Genomic DNA, 16,757 nt, shown 5'->3' on the forward strand with positions numbered 1-16,757 from the left:
CGTTCATCCTAAGTACTGCAGAGGGTGCACAAACCGCTGGCTGCACTGCATTAACATTACCTCTCACTCCTTTACTTCTTTGTCTCTGCCATTAAAATTTCTGTCTCATGTCTCTATTGCCATCTACACAGTTCTACTCTGCCCCCTCTCTTTTTCCTCTCCGTCCTCACTCTCTCTCTCTCTATCTCACATTCTTGAAATCTCCCTTGATCTCCCATTCTTACGTCCCTCTTTATCTGTGCGTCCTCATCTTTCTCAAGGGGGCCTCTAAAGAAGATGCACAGTGTTCATTATATGGAAATGTTCCCCGGGGAACATTATCATAGATCCCGACCCCGTAGCGCTGCATCATCTTGCTATTCCCAGGCCCCTAGTCAGGACCCACAAATAGAGTGGTAGAGGAAAGACAGGGCGTTCTCCAGAGGCGCAACCAACCAGAACAGCTGTTGCCTGAACTTTACTGTACAGACACTTTCACGTGGAACCTTGGAGTGGACAGATGAGTGCGCAAGAGTGGAAGAAAGAAACAGGTAGGCGCGAGGAGAAAGAAAGAATCATATTTAAACGGCAAGAAAACTGAATCAATTAAATTCAAAGGAAAGGATAATAGGAGTGTGTGCGAACATAATTTCTCCTCCACCGTGATGGGATTTTGGTTAACAATGCTGATGAACGAGCCTCTGCTCCAGATCAATACGTGCTCTCCGTTCACTAGACAGACAGTAATGTAGCTGCCTCATTTGTTTGACAACATGGTTAGTGTGTGTGTATGTGTGTGTGTGTGTGTGTGTGCGTGCGTGCGTGCGTGCGTGCGTGCGTGTGTGTGTGCGTGCGTGTGTGTGTGTGTGTGTGTGTGTGTGTGTGTGCGTGCGTGTGTGTGTGTGAGCATGTGAGCGCGTCATTTCCTGGCAGTGCAGTAACTCTTTTGTTAAAGTAAACTGACCATTAAGTTGAGTACGTCACTCTCAGTCATGCCAACATTGATTTGATAAAGGGTTTATTGTGGCTGTGTGTGTTAGTTGGGAGGGGGATGAACAGATACACAACCTCAACAGAACGGGTGTTGAGTCAATTAAATGGGAAACTTAATGTTTATAAATGTGATAATATTCTAAGAATATTTACCTACCATTATGTGGCCGCCCATGCCTGATAAAGTATATTTGTGTGTTTGTGTGAATTCCCACGAGTATAAGGCTTACATAAGACTAAACGGTGAGACCGAGATGCTTGTGTTCCCTCATTACAGTGTCAGCAATACAGTTTTTAGCCGCACTCAACCTCATAAATGACTTTAAATCCTCTGTGTATTAAGTCTCACCACTGGGAACCCAATTTGTAACCTCTGCCCAGTAATACGTTAACTGGACTTTATCAGGGGAATGGCAGAGTGTAAAATTCATACAGTATCTGAGAGAACTAATTGAACCAATTAAGAAAGTGAATATGGATTACTGTGGGACTGTGGACACACATACTCCCTCCGGAATAGAGCCGGAGTCCACTGCTTTCATGCGATAATGATTGTCATTGCAAATGGATGGTGGTGCAGGGTCTCCGCGTGCTCCCCAACAACACCCCCAGTGTCAGCTGGCTTTGCATTTACACTGATGGGTTTTCATTTCTGTAGCAACCGATCCAGAGGACTGCCATTCCGGGCAGTAATTAATTGCATGCGGTTAAAGGAAAAGTCAAGGATAAGCATTAAAACTATTCCTCGCCTTGTTCATACTCTCGCTTCACACACACACACATACACACACACACACACACACACAGGCAGCATTTATTTTTCTCGCAAACACACATTTGCTCGAGGAAACAAAAGGCAAATGAGTATAAACAAGAATATATGCAGGAACTTTCACAAAAATAAGGGCCTAGGGTGCTTCACGCTTTAAATATCTTAATCAGAAAGCCCATAAAGCCTCCCCATTTTAATTGCATCACCATGACTATTAATTACATAACACCCATTGCAGTCAGCACGCCCATATGTTTGCTAATGGGAGAGGATGGATTAGAATAGTGAGTAGAATACATTAGGATACAATGGTTATTATTGATCTACAAAGGTAGAATTACATTTCCCCTCCAGCATGTAGGCAACATAAATATTGTTTTTCTTGTGCATGCATAAAACAAATGGCAGAAGAAACTTCAAATGCCGAAGGAACAATGCACCATTGTGCTATCGTAAAGAAGCTTCATGAGGTAAGAATGACTGTGAAACAAGAGATGAATCAAGGCAAAGTACCAAATTATTGCAGAACAAAAGGCGTGTCATATGGTGCAGGAACCACAGACAGCGTTCTTCTGAAACTGAAATGTCGTCTCTCTGTGATATGCAGTTTGGAAAACAGGATGCAAGGTTCAAAACTGACATCATTTGATATTCAGACAACTTTCTGTGCTCGCATGCGCTATACTGTTGGTACGGCGCCTCTCAGTGTTTTCTGCTCCCTTGCAGCATAACATTTTAAATGCCAGTGCTCACAGTGAAATACACTGACGATGAATGTCACCAGATTTCAACCCAGGCAAAAGATAACCCAGGCAACTTAGAAGAGGAGACGTCTTTATAGTCCTCTATTTACATTGGTAAGGATTTATCAATTGAAGGTTATTTTTTTAAAGAGCAAGATTTTGCTTTGGATAGTCATGATCCCTATATAACATTGTTGTTCTTAAAGCTTTCTGACCCTATAGTTGAAACAGAATGGAGCCTTTGGGACCTAATGATGCTTCATTTGCTTCAGATGTGATTCATATACAACCCATGAATGTGTTCAAGGTGAGATGCAGGGAGCATTATAAGTTTAAATGCAGATTGGTTCTGAGCTGGCAATAACAGAGAATAAAACTGGATTAAAAGTTAAGATATGAACAAAAAATGGAGAAGGTTATGGAAGCAGAAGATAAAAAGGAGGAACTGGATGTCAACTGATTTCTCCCTATTATTTGAGGTAAATGTCAATGTCTTTGTTTGACATTTGTTAAGATTTTATGCAGTTAAAATAAAGTCAGACTCTCATTAATGTGAACCTTGATCTCAAAAACACCACTTTACATATGAATGAAGTCTGAAGTTAACCAAGCCTTATGCTAACTAGTTATCTAGACTAAAGGTTTATAAAAGCAGCAGCTAGCATCATATATACTGTCAAACCCATGTGTCTTGTAATTTATATCACTGTAGATGGACAAATTTAATTGACACGTAACTTTGCCCTACCCTACTACTTAGTTGAATATGATAGTATTAAATAACAGTAAGACTAGTTTAATTTTTATTATTTCTGAGTATTTATAATTTGAAACTTTTAACGGCAATGGATGACCACGGGAGACTGAGGAGAAGGTAAAAACAGCTCATTTAAGATATTTAAAGTAAGTAGACACTGGGATATTTAATTGAGGGGCTTTTACATATTGACAGACTCTCTCTAATATACAGCTCTGGTTTAAAACTGAAGCCATCAAACATCCATGAGCTAGAGATTTTTGAGGAACTGGCAAAGATCCCGATCTAGAGGTGTCACAAGCTTGTCAACACTTACCAAAAACTTTTTCTAAGCTAAATGATGCTCCACAAAGTGCACGGGAAGTTGAGGGTGAGCGGTGAGGAGGTTGAATATTCCTGATTGCAACTGATTCAACTGAACAGGATGCTACAACACTAGCATCCTGCACAGGAAGTCGCCTTCACCTGCTGAGAAGACTGAGGTCCTTTGGGGTGTACTGGTATGGACACTAATCAGACCATGTTATGACACTGTGGTTGCATCAGCAACCTTCTACACTGTCGTCTGCTGGTTTGGTAGAATCACAGAGAAAAGACTAGACAGACTGATGAAGGGTTTCCAGCCCCGTCCTGGACTGTCCTGTGGACTCAGCAGAGCAGGTGGGTGAGAGGATGATGGCCAAACTGTCAAACATCCTGAAAACAGGTAACATACCTATTTATCGTTGCATTACTTCATCATGTGTAATTCTGGTCTTTTCTCAAGTGCAATACCCATATACACACATCTCAGGTACTTTCATATTGATTTCACACCCATGTAATTTACTTGTAATATTTGTTTTGCTCTTCGTGCACACACAAAGTAGTGAGCACACTCTGAGCTGCAGTAATAGCAGCATGCAGTTCTTGGGGAGCAGTTCAGGGGTTAGGTGCCTTGCTCAAGCCCACTTCAGCTGTGGACGTCAAGGAGAAAGCATCACTTATTCAATTCACACACATATGCAAATTGTCTTCCTTTTACCCCAGTGGTTCAAACAGGGAAACAGGGAAAATCTATGGTTCCTGGGCCACTTCTCTAACCACAAGACCTGGTTTGGTTTGGTTAAACATTTTATTTGTTTTAGATGTTAGGTGAAATGATTTGATTTATGCAACTCTCTTCATGTCTGTGTAGTGAATATGAAGCTCCAGTCTCCATCCTCTTTGCTTCACATTATAACTAGAAAGAGGAAGAAAGTACTTATCTATCTAAGGATTTTTAAAATGACACAGTGAAAACCATTTTATATCATTGTTGTACTACAAAATATGGTTCTCTTTTATATTTTGTGTTAGTATCTGACTTGCAAGACATGTTGACAGATTGCTCCTAACTGACAGTACAGTCGGACATGGCCAGAAACATGGCAGCACATGCCTGGTTTACCAGTGACAGTTCAAGATGACAGTGAGGTGCCAGTGAACCTGCACATTGGTGCAGATCATTTCATTTAATTTTCCCAGGCCAACCTGTCACCGTTGTTTCTTTTGGCCTACTACTGCAGGTCTACTTTTGTAGGGATAGTTTTACTTTCTATTGCTCATTGAACCCTCTGGCTTGTCAACAGAAACTATATTTATTTTGTCGGGGACCTGCAAGGTTACCTTTTTTTTTTTTTTTTACCTATCCGTGATCCGGGGGTTAAGGCTTTTTTCTTTCCCTTTAAAAGGTTTGCTTCTCTCAAAATTGTTATATATATATACTTTTTATGATTTTCTCTCTTTATTGTTTTCTTTTAAATGCGTTCAAAAGTATATGTGGATTAGTTGGAGAAGTAATTTGAGAAAAACCAATGCAATTCGCGGAAAAGCTGAAAAGTCTTAGACAATATGATAATGACTACCCGAGTTATAATTTCATATAAATGCCCACATGCCTTTTATTCTCCTGCTGCTCACATAACATCTATTACAACTTTCCATAGCTCTAGGCCAAGCTTTTCCTCCTCGTCTCTCTTTCTTCTCACCCTCCTTCTTTCCCTTCCTCTTGTCTGTGCTCATTTCCAACTTTGGCGAGGCCCTCTGTTTTATTTCCAAATCAAAGTAATAAAGTGGATCTTCACTAGCCGATTTTTGAAGCAAGTGAAGAAGGGGCTGTCACTGCTGCGTCGTGCTGAGGGGACAATGAGCAGAATGGAAAACAGTGAAGGAAGTGAACAGAGAAACAAATCAAAGACACCCAGCGGCCTGACTTACTCTTATTTCAGGTTGCAGCTAGATGAACAGCTACGGCCTTAAGGAAAAGTCTACTCTTTAACACCCTATTATAGGTCACCAGTCGGTGGTGTTCAGTGGATCGCAGGAGTTCGTTTGTCATAGAGCACTGACATTTTTAGTCTTCAGTGCATTTGAGAGAGAAGCTCTTGTTCTTTGATTCTGGAGGTGCTGTTTCCAAACCAAACTGTCAAAAAAGATTTTTCCCTGCTATTCAGCTTGATAGAAATATTTTGACACAACGTTGCATCATCTGTGTTTGGACAGTCAAACACAGACTGAAACAAGACCTGACTAAGCGTCTACAACTTTACTAGTAGGGCTCTGTTTAGAGATTCGCTACAATTAGCGTCTTAATTTAGCTTTTTCTAATCATCGCTCAACATGAAGTACAGCTGAGGGCATGCCAGCAGTTTAGCATTTGACCATTTCAAATATTGACTTGGTGGAGAGTCGGGGGACCACACTATAATTGATCCATATTTTTATACCAGGTTAACCAAACATTCATGTAGCTGCTGAGACATTTAACTCCAAATCACATGTCAACCTAATGGTGATACCAAACGAGAAGGCATAATTAAAGTCAGACAGATTGACTGAGAAACACGTAAGTAGAGGGAGGTGGGGGGGGGTGGGGGGGGGGGGGGGTCCCTTCTATATCCATGAAAATGCTTCCTGGGTGCTGCATGCACGGCTGCAGCTCAGCGTGTACCCGCTACTGTGTGTTTGAATGGATGGGTTGGCTGCAAAGGTTGACTTTCTGCATCAAGGATAAATAAATTATATCAAAAGGAAACAGACAAATACGTAACGCTAAGAGGGATATGGATTTATCTACTGCAGCAGAGAAATAATCAAGATCTCCGTCTGGACCAAAGTTTCAGATTGACCAACTGACACATGGACGTTGAGACATGCCGCATGGCTGAAAGATAAACTCTAAAATGCAGGTTGTAGCCCTGCGAGCAGTCCCAGTATTTTTTGTTCTTTCAGCCGCATTAGCTGCAAATAAGTCATTAAAATGACAAATAGTCCTTTTTAATTCTGTGAACTCCCAGAAGTTATCAAGGTGAATGGACCTTATGGACCTTTGAGCCTCTGTTACTGTGGGCTGGTGCCTTGTGCCGTCGTGTCTTCCTGCTTCACCGGCCTATTATAGAGACATCAGGGGAGTAACAGAGGCCGACAGAGACAAACAGGTCACCCTTACCTGGGCTGCGGGATAAATGATTTCCCCTATACCACTCATCTGCCTGTGTACTCGTGTTCCCTTCTTCTTTACCTCCATTCACCTCCCCCATCCTCCACCACCCTTCTCCCCATCACCCCAGCCTTATGTGTCCCATTGTCACCCACCACCCCTGTGTGTGTGCGCGCGGGCGCGTGTGTTTGGAGGGAGGGTGATGAGGGGAGGACTGCATGTGCAATGACCTTACTCGCAAATCCTTGCCTCATGTACAGCAAGCATGTCCTTGTTGCCACACCACAACAGCTCCAAGCCCCAGACCACAACACAGCGCAAACAAAGACACAAACATCTCTACCGACAGCTTCCTCTCACTATCTTTTTTCTGCAGCAGCGTCACATGCTTATTATAAAAAGTCACCCTGTTTGCTTGCTTGGCATTTAACAGAGAGTACAACTGTTCTAGTGGCGAAGTGTTGCGGCTAAGCACAACACAGCTTTTTTAGGTCTGACACCTCAGTCAGGTGGAATAAGGAGGAAGAATGCGTCCGCAGCCTGTTCCTCTTTAACTGTCACAGAAGGGGACAAATGATGTCAGACTCTGTTGCCACAGCTTCAAAGATGCACATGTCCTTTTAAAAAGCCCTCGAGATGTGGCATTTAACATTAACACAAGACAGGTGCTGTCATGCGTTCAGCTCTGTGTCACCAGCAAGTGCGTATTTATGCATGCAATCTCATCTGATCACATGCATACTGTATGTATCGGTGTGTGCGTGTGTATGTATGTATATGTAGGTGTGTGTGTGTGGGTGTGTGTGCGCTTCGCTACAGTGGCATAAATCACTGGAGCTGAGCAGGAGGCTGGTGCTGCTCTCCATCTGTCTCTGTCTGCAGGGGTGAGGTATTTTACACTGATGATAGGGCGAGTGGAGGGAGGTGAGGAGAAAAGTGAGCCATGCTCGAGTCGTGTATGGACAGAAAAATAAATGCTGTGGTATTGAAGGGCAACGGGCAGTGGGCGCATCATGTGAGCATGTGGAGGGACTTGGGGGAAGGGATGCATCAAAGCCCTCAGTTCACATAATCCGCCCCTCTGCAGGGCCTGTTACTCGCTACCTAAGATCTGCTTTTGTGAAACAGACTCCGTTATCCAGTGCTGAGAAATAATGCTTCCCACATAATGTTTCTGCATGCAGTCCCCCTCTCCTGCTAACTGAATACTGCATGCATATGAATGACTGAAGCCGGAAGCTAAAACTCAATATTTATTTGCTCGTGCATTTACTCTGTATCATCCATATGCGGACACATCAGCCTCATTCTTGGACTAAATTTCTACATGCGACACAATCTTTAAGCTGAAGAGCTGAACAATTCACTGTCCACTTTACTTCTATCAGTCCTGCTCACCTCCCCATAACAGGATAAACCAAAGTAGAAAAGCTCCTGAACAAATGTATCCAGTCCTTCCTAATCAGGTTGCCACAATGTGGACAGAAAAGTCCCTTGAACTGTGTAGTGCAGAGAGCCCTTTACTACCTATTGGTTCATGATCCGTTGAAGTGTCCCAGAGCAATAAATTAAATTCCAAAAAACAGAGGTTTTTCCCAAATGGAGCCTGAAGTCAATTGTACCTGCAGAAATATGGCCAAGAATCAGAGATGGCAATGTAACAAACTCACTTGCAGCTGGCGTGCTGTACATCCGATCGCTTTCACAGCAGCCCCACTGGAAACTCTGAGCAGCCATTGCTCTAGCTATGCCCGCAAGAAACTGAGAGAGCTTGGTGGAAAACAGGAATGGGTTTTGAGTCCATTTGTGACTCACGTTGCATCCCTTATCCCTCCTATCAATTTGGATTACAGAATTTCTGAGAGACTGAATGACGAGGACAGGAGAGACTGTTGGACTGTGTGGTTCTTCCATTGAAGGAGATGGGTGGTCATGCTTGGTTGACTTGGTTGTTAAGGTAGAGGGAGCAGAATCTCTCCTGACAGACAACCAGTAGCTTGCCACGGTGCAACATTTGGTTCTGGGTTCTGAGATTAGCTCAAGCATGGCAATCTCTCCTTGGAAGCGTTCTGGAGGGCTTAAAGAGGCAGCCATGGAGCAGCAACAGTGGTGCAGAGAGAGCAATGCCAGGATGTTTGATTACACAAAGTGAGAATTGGCAACGAAACACTGTCGAATCGGAAGACTGTCACATGACTGCTGGCGCATGCTATGTAACCCCCAGTTTAAGTATTTCAACATTTTGGGCAATCTCAGTTAAATTAGATTATCATGAAGCTACCACCTGCTACTGTTAGCTTGCCTCCAGTGTTAAGTGTAAAGTTGGCATCAAAACAAAAAAATCAGTGCTGTATGGAGGGGTTATGTGAGGTAATGTGCTTTTTTAAAAATAATATATATATATATATATTAGCATAAACTCTAGTAGTACAAATAGTCCAGCACAAACCCCTGCAAAACTTCCACATGACGTCTTTAATACGAGGGTTTTATACATTTTCTTACCTCCACACGGAGCCAAGCTATCATACATGTTGTCTTCACATGTAGCTCTCCTCAAGGCAGCTATCAGGCTATTAATAAGAATCTAAATATGCTGCTTCAATCAAGGGGATCACAGCATCACAGCTGCAGGTGACAGACAACAGGGACACTCGCGTAACATCGAAACACAGCAGTTATTTGAACTGTGTGATGTTCAGTGGTGTGAAATCTGAATTGATTTCTTCTCATGAACAACTAGATGCAAGAAGCCCTCTGCAGATCATATGGTGAGAGGGGCTGGGGCATGTATCCCACATGTTCGTACAGACTCCCACACGTGTTGAGGTCAGCCAAATCTGTGAGTGGCCATTGCGGTATTCAGAGCATATGGAATAAGGATGCAGGGGGTTGCTAATCCCTACAGTGTATATAACCTTGAGGAATGTGAGTCCTTATATGCTCATTAACATGGATGAAGCGTGGCCACAGGGTGAGCACACCTACCAGCTCGCTCCGATTCTCATCAAACCGATAGAGGACGTAAGACTTGTACACAAATGGACATGAATGCACGCTCAAACAAGCAACGCTGCATGCGCACATCCCCAGCATCTATTTTTACATAATTACAATATTATCAGCTGGAGGCAAGGTTGGGCCGCGTTACACTGCAGTTGCACAGAGGCTGAGTGTACGAGGTGAGCTGTCATTGACACTTGGCCCCAAACACAAGTCGTTATGAAAACGTACAGGAAAGACCCAGCGGGGAGCAGAAATGGAGCAGTGTACTCTGCTACACATCCTGGAACTCCACTGTGTCCTTTGCAGGTACAAACACACAGAGATAAATACACACTTGCTCAAATGCACAAGACTGCTTGTGGCACAGGCTTTGTTTTATCTGATGTGGTTGTAATCTTGCTACAGAAAGACCAATAGCCCTCAAGAGGATGCATCTACAGTCCAGGTGCAGGTAGTTTAACAAAGTACACATAAGGGCTTGAATCTTTTCATGACAGCCTTGCCCTTTTTGGTTTCATGTCTTGACCAGTTGTTAGAAGTCCTGTATTACTAAATGACTATTGTGACATATTCAGTAATGTGCCCTTTTTGCCCTGTCATGTAAAATAACTGTGCAACTCTATTTCAAATGCCTTATTTAGAGTGAGGGAGATGTTGACACAGCATATACTGCGACTATCTAAAGGCAAGGTGTGCATCTTTTTAATAAATTGCAAATACCAATTGAGCTTTTTGGTTCTAGAAATGTCTTGTCATTAGTCCACAGGTCAGAAGAGAGGACGGCCGGTTGCGCTGGATGACGTTGGTGAACCAAAGAAATCAGAAATGCACTGGCCACTTTCTAATCAAATGTAGGGACGAAGAACATGGATATGATACATGGCCACTATCCAGAGACAGCGTTAGCCTGAGCTGAGGAAAACCAAACAACTTAGCCTGGCAAAGCTTCATCCCAGTTCAGAGTGACAAAATAACAATTTATCACTTACTTTATGTGCAAAGACCCGTGTCCGTACAGTGCTGTGGGAAACGAGGGCTTTTGTTACTTGGCCAAGACACCGGGACTCAGGTTGTTTGGTCTGTTGGTCTGTCTGTTTGACAAGGTCCTCTGTAACAATAAAACACAATAAAAATAAGTGAAGTGGGTGGGAGAGAACCTCATTTTACTTTATATCATAAAACAGTCACTGACAAAGTTTTCATTTAAAAAAAACATTTAAACAACCCTACTTTATTACGCTTCACAAACACACACACACAAACACACACACACACACACACGCATACATGTGTGCACCTTCAAGGAAAAATATGTCCTGATCACACCCAAATGTGGTTTTTGATGTGACTTTGCAGAACTTTCAGATGATTTTTGTTGGATCTTTGCTCTTTATTATGGAGATTTAAAAAATGCATTATTAAAACTGGATTTCAACTTGGACCAAACTGACACTGGTGACCAGGTTTCTAAAATTAACATCATTGTTATGCAGATTAACTTGACAAGAAGAACCTTAATGCTGGAATGGAGAGAAAATCACTTTTGAGAAGATGTAGCGCTAAAGTGGTAATTTGTGTGGGGATAATTTTTCTTCCTGTCAGAGCTGCTAAAATAAGATAGATAATGTCCCAACCTGGTTGTTTGCTTCTTAGGAAATAAACGTCATCTCAAATTTGTTCTGGGTTTGAGCAAAGGAACTTGGATGTCATTAATGCCAACACAGCTATGCATTTCTGAACCTTTTTTACTCCCAGGGTTAAAATGAACTATTCAAAGAAATCACATAACCTCACATGATTCATCCCGGTGCAGTTCTCCTCGCTGATTACATTTCTTTTTGGGTTAAAGAGATGTAGGCCTTTTCACAAAGTCTGAAAGTAATTTGAACTCCTGTCCTACAGTAGTGCAATGCGTGACACATTCTCCTTGTTCGAACCATTGTGCTTCTTATGACAAATGAATATAAATGTATTACTGGAACATGAAAGGATAATGTGCTCTGAGCGGCCGAGAGCAGCATCAGAATATCTGCAGCGACATTTGTCATCGGTTTCCTCTCCACACTGACCTGCCATCAGACTGACATGATTCATCGTTTGCTAAACCCCACTACTGAGCAGCGATTGTCCAGTTGTAGCTTAGCAACGGTATCTACACATGGCATGCTTATGGAGCTCCTTCGTTCTCCACATGCCAAAACAATGACCACAGGGCTTTTACAAGCAATAGTACACATCTAAAGAGTTTCTAGCACATTTTAAAAACCGAAAACACAGACTATATTTCTCACCCCAACTGCTCCCAAGAGAAACAAGCAGAACACACACACGCGATGCTTCTTAATGTACGGACAAAATTAACTATTCTTGCCATCGCTGCTAAATAAAGATAGCGCCGACACCAGCACCATTCTATCTGGGTTCACCCGAAGCTCAAAGCCGACTAAGAGCGTGGTGAATGCAGCGGGAGCCGTGAAGGGTGTTTCCTCCAGATTCCAAGCAACTGCTCCAACGGGTTCTCACCTCAAAATAGCGATTAGCTGAACTTGTCCCAAGCCTGCTATGTGCTGCAGACATTTTTCATCTGTCATTGCCACAACTGACTGAATGAAATCGCTTTAAAATGTCATGTTTTTGTGTTGCCCAGTGGCTTATGTCTCTTCCTGTGCACACACATCTTTAAAACCAACAAGTTCAGTTCTGCCCTTAAGGGATAATGAGGATGATTTTGACTGATATACGCGCGCATACATATAAAATTGTGAACTAAAACAGAAAAGCAATCATCCTACTACTTGGGGTATAAACTCACACACTAAAAATACAAATGTTTGTTTTTTCTTTGCTAGCTAATACCCTAGCTAGTAAGGCAAATATATTTTGATATAATGTCTATATATTTCACATACACTGTACATACAAAAACATAATTTTTGTCTGGTAACATGAAACACTGGAGCAGCAATAAAACATCGATCATAAAATATTAAAAGCCTTATATGTTGTAAGACTTCACATTTTTAGGTTCGGACTGAGCCAGAGCGATGTAGTTTTTATGATGTCTTCGTGAAGTCTCAGGGTGTTGGGACTGCAGCTGGAAACTTCAAACATTTTAAGGTAACACTAAGCCCAGACAGTTCTCATAAGAAAAGTGTAAAGCTTTCATCCCACAGGGTAGAGGAGGCTCAACCGCAGTCTGTCACGAAACTCGGTGGGAGTTGCTAAGGTTCCCACTATTGATGCAAGGGACAGTTTAAGCACCAGTACATCAAAACCACATCTCTCCACCTGTGTAGTGGCTGCACAGGGCCTAATAATGGCACACTGTGTTAGCCTTGAAAATGAGACTCTTTTTTCTTCCTGCATCTTTTTTTAACTACAGAGGCAAAACATCTGTGGTACAGAAAGACTGTTCAGTCAAGCCTTGTTTTGGCACTAATTAGTCCAATTAGCCTTCCCTATCTCACACAGTTTTAAACAAAGATGAGCAGCATCTCTGCTCAGCTTAACCAGCCCAGCAGTTTGATGTGTGGTAGTGCTGGAAAGCTGCAGAAGCCTCTAGTTACAGACACAGACTTTAAACAGTTTGGGGGCATCCTTCCTTCCGAGGGTAAAGCTGCACCCTGGCATGTCTTTTTGAAATATCCTGTGTATGTCCCTTCAGCGAGATTTTAGCACAGAGACATGATTTTGTGCATTAAAAGTCATGCTGTGGTGTGGAGGTGAAATTCCCACAGCCGTAATTTCATGATTAGCAATGCTGAAGGGCACATTCCACTTTGGTCGCCTGTACTGTGTGATAACAGATTTGACGAGGAGGTGTAAATGAACCAGTTAGATACAGTTGAACAGAGAACTACAAGGAAATTTGTTATTCTGAACATAAGAAGAATAATTAATAATTCCTCAACAACACCCTCTCCACAGAAGACATTTATCATCGTGAGCCAATGCGCATCTTCTCTCAGTCCTTCTTCCTTTATGAATTATACAGATTGGCATATATAAAAGTCACAGTTATGCAGTAAGATAGTAATATCCAACGATTGCCGTACCATCATTTCTACCTTCCAATGGCAAAGAGAACAACAAGAGTGAACAGCATTTAAATCTTTCAAATATTTCCTCCTTGGGGCAGAGCAGCAGTAATAATTCACCACTCTGCAGCAGAAAACAAGCTTTCTTTAGCGGACTCAATGAATCCCCATATTTAGTGTCCAATAACAAAATGCGATCATATGATTTTATTTTCTTTCTATAGACTTGTAGAAGCAGCTTAAAAGCACGGTGCTGTATTCGCCTACCCTGCACCATCTGCTGAGACGAAGATGCACATAAAAAACAAGAATCTGTTGCTGCTTCTTTTCTTCTCACTTTCTGTTCTAATTATTGAGAGTGTTCTAAAGCCTCTGTGCGTAGACATTTACTGTATGTAACACAAGAGGCACGTTTGTATTTACAGACGGACAAATGAAATATGTATCCCATATATTGGTTTCAGCTCCTTTCTGTTCCCACGCTTCATCTGCTTGATGCTAAACCCAATGCAGACAATTTCTAATAATATATTATTTTAAGAACACGTGTACATTTTTGGTGAACCGTTCACATTATCACATTAAACTTGATCTGAAATCACTGAGGTTCAAGTAGTCTGAATAATGGGTCTCTGTTGGACTATGCACAGATTGTGTTTGTTATTACTCTTTCTTTAAATGCTACAAATATAGATTTTTTTATTGATCATGTAAGGACATTGCAGTCACCCTGTAGTTTAAAAGTTGGCATGATACAGATAATACCAATATGATCAATGTGGTCTTAGAAGCTCACTCACGCTCACACGCTCATATTCCGTTGGATCGCCTTTAGCTTTGATTACAGCAACATTCACTGTGGCATTGTTTCATTAAGCTTCTGAAATGTCACAAGTTTTATTTCCATCCCGTGTTTGCATTAATTTTTCACCAAGCTCTTGTATTGATGATGGGAGAGTCTGACCACTGCTCAAAGTCTTCTCCAGAACATCCCAAAGATTGTCAGTGGGGTTCAGGTCTGGACTCTGTGGTGGACAATCCATGTGTGAAAATGATGTATCTCACTGTTGGCAACAAATTCATTAATGGGATAACCTGCTCATTCAGTATATTCATGTAGTCAGCTGACCTGATTATTTGGGCATAATGTTGCTGAACCTGGACCTGAGCAACTGCATCAACCTCAGATCAATGCTGATTTTTTCTGACCACATTTCTTCCTTGAACACTATGGTTCCCCCACTATCCATCCAGTTTTTAATATTGCGTTGGACATTTCTTAACACAATTGGAGGTTCTGCTTCAATCTCCTTGATGTTAATGTTTTCTCTTAAATTCATTCTGGTCGAGGCTTGAAATTCGCATTTGGAGTTGTTCCTGGTTCTTTGTGAACTACACACAACCTCCTGTTTCTTACGTACACATCAGTTTTGAATTGTCCACTATGAGCTCCAGATTTGCAAGAACCATTAAATCCAGATTTAGTCTGACAGCTGCAGTGGAGTTAGGTTTTCCTGATCTCCAGTTTAAAGATAGTCTCTGCTTCTGTGTGGAATCCCCACTCGCATGTTTAAATCATTACCACTTCTGAGGGTTGGGACCGTGATGTCTCTTCTCCTGACTCTCCAGAGTCATCAAATAAACAGCTTCATGGTTCAAAAGCTTTCGGGAGGCGTGGTAAAACATTCTCTGTTACTCTCTGAAGATGGCTTTGTGTTCGTCTCATGGGCTTTGCCACTTGGGCTTTGCAACTTCCAACAACAATTCCATGTAGTACACGTTGTAGACAATGTACTTACTTAGGAAGTGTGTGAATTTCATCAGCAACAATGAGACATACAGAGGTCTTTAGTCCAAACAACTAGTAGTACCATATCCATTACTTTCATAGCATTGGTTGGTGGTCCCTTCCACTACATTGCCACCATGGCAACCATTGAGAATGAATGGGAATAAAAGTCCATCGTTTCTCAGATTGTTTTGACCATTTTAAGTAAACCATTGGGATTCTTGTGGTGCAGTCCATGTTGATTGTCCTATTTTCATTCATAATCCAAATAGTACGGTAGAATGTACTTTTATCAATTTTAGCTTTCATTTAACATGATGACCTGGTGAAGTGTGTACTGAAGAGTCAAATCTCAATGCTTTCACTGTAAATTGAGTTTAGGTCCAGTTAGAGTTTAGTTACATTTAGGTAACAGAACTACTAGGTTAGGTTTAGAAGAAGATGGTTCAGGTTAAAACAAACCCTGTCACACTGAGGAACCCTGATGATAAACTGTGGAGAGGGAGCTGTGTGAAGTACCAGGCCCTGTTCTCTCTGTTCTTGCAGACCTTCAGTGAGGCTCTCATAACCACACAGCTCACACAGTAAAGAGATTATTTGATGGATTTTCTATCCCATGTACTGGCTGGTGCACTTACCAAATGTCTTTTTTTTCTGAACATCACATTTTACACAAAATTACGGTCGGCTGTAAGCTAACTGCTACACAGGCTATAGTAGTCGCTGAGAAATTAACATCCACCTGCCTTCTCTTTATAATTGCAGAGGAAACCTCTCAGAGGAGCAGCACAGAAATCGAACCATAGCGACCCTCTGCCAGTGATCAAAGCCTACCCAACCCCACTCCAACCCAGACCCAGGAGACGAAAGGAGACAGCGAGGAAGAGGGAGGGAGAGGTGGAAGGAGAGAGAGAGAGTCCGCGCAAACCATATCACGTCTCAGCAAGAGCTACCTGCTTTACATATGAAACGCACCTTTCTCCCTTTAATTCCCATGAAATCGCGCAGGAAGCAGTTATTGCAAGGGAGGGACGAGGAAGGAAGTGATGTGGAACGGCTAGAGGGGCCATTACAGAGAATCCCTCATTACACCCTGGTCACAGCTTAAGAGTATTACCCCTGTGAAAACACACACTCACCTTTGAGTGTAAAAGTCAAAGAGAGAAGATTGTCTTGTCTTATTTCTTCACAATGTATCTTCTCTCTAGAGACATGCGGTAG

The sequence above is a fragment of the Mugil cephalus genome, chromosome 11 (assembly GCF_022458985.1).
Source record: "Mugil cephalus isolate CIBA_MC_2020 chromosome 11, CIBA_Mcephalus_1.1, whole genome shotgun sequence".
Taxonomy (NCBI): Eukaryota; Metazoa; Chordata; class Actinopteri; order Mugiliformes; family Mugilidae; genus Mugil; species Mugil cephalus.